The sequence below is a fragment of the Olea europaea genome, unplaced genomic scaffold (genome assembly GCF_002742605.1).
Source record: "Olea europaea var. sylvestris unplaced genomic scaffold, O_europaea_v1 scaffold3176, whole genome shotgun sequence".
Taxonomy (NCBI): Eukaryota; Viridiplantae; Streptophyta; class Magnoliopsida; order Lamiales; family Oleaceae; genus Olea; species Olea europaea.
In genome coordinates, this window is record NW_019250574.1 from 11248 (window position 1) to 14244 (window position 2997).

Here is a 2997-nt window from a genome sequence, read left to right on the forward strand (position 1 = left end):
ACACAGAGCTTTAACCTGTCCCATCATATAAAGTAAAAGTCGAATTAATTGGGCAGATCACAACATGGCGAAGGTGGGAAACGATGTTCAAATGAAAATAATAATAACAGAAACAGCAACAAAAACATTACTTGCAAAAGAAGAACAAAAAAAAGATAAGAGACAGTCATGCCTCTTCTGTCGTCAATATATGATATCCTTAAAGCATAAATATGAATCCCCAAAGGATTCAGAAGTATTTAAAAGAAGCTTCTCAAGTAAATAGTTAGACCAAACAAAGTCTGCTTCCTCAAAGTTGTGTTTCCATCTTCATATAATTAACCTAGTTAATACAACTAAATAAACATCAACTTATACTTGTACCCCCCACTCAAGAGATTAAAGAAATATTATGCAAAACAGAAACAAGATTTGCAAATGGATTTTTATTGGCTTAAAAAAAAAAGAAAAAAGAAAAAAAAAACTATGTCAGAGTCCAGGTAAGTCTCGTTGGGAGTGCTTAAGGTAAAAAGATTTTCAGTATGATAAAACCATATTACTAGAATATGACATAGTAGTCTGGAGATCTTATTGATAGTAGTAGGCTTGAGTGAAGGATTTGTCAAGGTCCTTGTTTAATCATCGATGAGATTAAGAAACATATCAAAGATGAGATGTGGTATCTGCTGATGGCATTGATAAGACTGCCAAAAAAAAAAAATGATTAATAAATTTATATGATTACCTATCAAAAAAAGAACATTCATAAGATTGCAAAGGGAATAAAAGTGCAAAAGATAACATTAGGAGATTTCTCTAGACTCTCCACGCACAAGCTTTTTTTTTTTTGACGTCTCGTGATCACAAATGTCTCTGGCTGGGGGCTGGGGAGTGGAAAATTTCTTGAATTATTAGCGAGAAGAAAATATACCCATCACTGCATACATTTTGATTCTATAAGATAATGATTATCTCTATCACGAAACAAAGGAGAAAGATAACATGCAGATAATGTGGAAGGATTGGATTACCTTTTGATGTTCTTTACCTCGTAATGGAAGCTCTGCGGACAGATGATCAGGATCAATTTTAGCAGGTGCCTAATGCTTCAAACTGACATCATAAAATGCTCCCTTAAAACTAGCTTGTGGTTTATACACTTCAACCTTTTCAAAGAGCTGTACACCACATACAAAGGTGATAATATGCCTTGAACTACTTTTAATGATGCAGATATATATGATGATTTGATATCTCGGAGGGTTCACTTTAGTGATGCTGAGAAGTTTGCAGAACTTTGCCCTTGCCCTTGTAATAGTGCTTTGTGTTTTTATAGTTAAAGATGTGAATATTTGGGATTTTTTTTTTTATTGACGAGCCTGTCTTGTAGGGGAATGATATCTTTCATATTTCTTTGTCGAGCTATTTGGACTTTGTCATCTTGTCTTGAGTTACTTCACCACACTTCTTTCTTACATGAATATATAACTCATTTATTTTCCTGTTTTTTTTTCAGATTTCTAGTCAATGTGGAATAGTTAATGAAATCAGCGTGCATGTTGTGGAACCGATACATTTGGTAAATAGATACCACATGGAATGGAGAAAAGGATTAAATTAAGTCAGATTGTCGATTCTTTATCACATCGAAGATGATGATGATGATGTTTCGTATGTAAATATTACATATGATTTGATCTATTTTTTCAGAATTCATGGATTTGTGTTTCAACTCTGGGAGAGCAGGATCTTCACAACCCTTCAATGAAATTGTGCGACTCCCTTCAAAATAATTTTTTTTTTTAAATTCTTATACTCATTTTTAAACACATATTTACATAATAAAATATTATGCTCGTAAATTTGAAAACTCTTCTCAACTAAATTTGATGGACATTATTTTCAAAAAAAATAAATAAATAAATATTTTGAATGGTGATTTTTTTGAAGAAGGTGACAGTAAAAAATAGGGAAAATTTTGGATTTACTTGTAGAATATTTTATTTTGCAAATATGATTGAAAATAAATATGTAGAATTTTTTATTTTTATTTTTTAAAATAATGGCTGTCAAATAGGAACTTAGGCACCGTTTGATTGGCAATTTATTTCCATGGAAAATGGAATTTGGGTGACATTTTTCAACTTTGGTGTGTGATTGGGATTTATTTTCCATGGAATAGGAATTCTTCGATTTTTTGGGAATAGCATTATTCTATTGGTGGGAATTGATTTTCTTGGCTACTCTTGACTTCTTCTTCTTTTTCTTTCTTTTTTTTTTTTTGTAATGAAAATAAATTCTAAGAATTATTGTAAAAGAATATTTCTCTTTAATTGATAATTTTTATGTAAAACAAAGTCAAACGAACACCAAAAGATAGATGATTTTCTTGAATTTTTTTATTTTTATTTTTTGGTTTGGGCATTGGAAATAAATTCCATCCTCAATACTAGTAAATTCAATCCCTTTAATTAATAATTTTCATGTAAAATAAAGTTAAAGAAACATCAAAAAATACTTTTATTTCATTTATTTCAACATTTTTCATGTGAAAAATTATACCAATCAAACACAATAATTTACAATTTTTAGGAAAACAATTTATAGGTAATTCAATTATTTGGAATTCGTTTTCTTTCCACCCAAATTTCATCTTTACAATCAAACGGACCTTTAGCCTAAATTTTGACTGATTTCAAATTTTCCTCCAATAAAAAATGCGTGCGCATAGACATCTTTAAGTTGAACATGAATTTTTTTGCCATTTCCAGTCGATATGAAATGAAACTGAGGCTATTACTGGATAAAATTCTGAGGCTATTTGCTAGGAAGCAGCAAAACATTCAATCATTAGAATCTTGTCAACACCGGAATGTCAAATTAGATGTAAACAATAATGTATGTAAAAGTAGTATTATTGCTACTATCCATAGGATTAATCCTATCTAGACAAGCCACGTGTATATATGCACGTGGCAGCGTAGCGCAAGAGTGCAATTCAATTAGGTGGTTGCATGG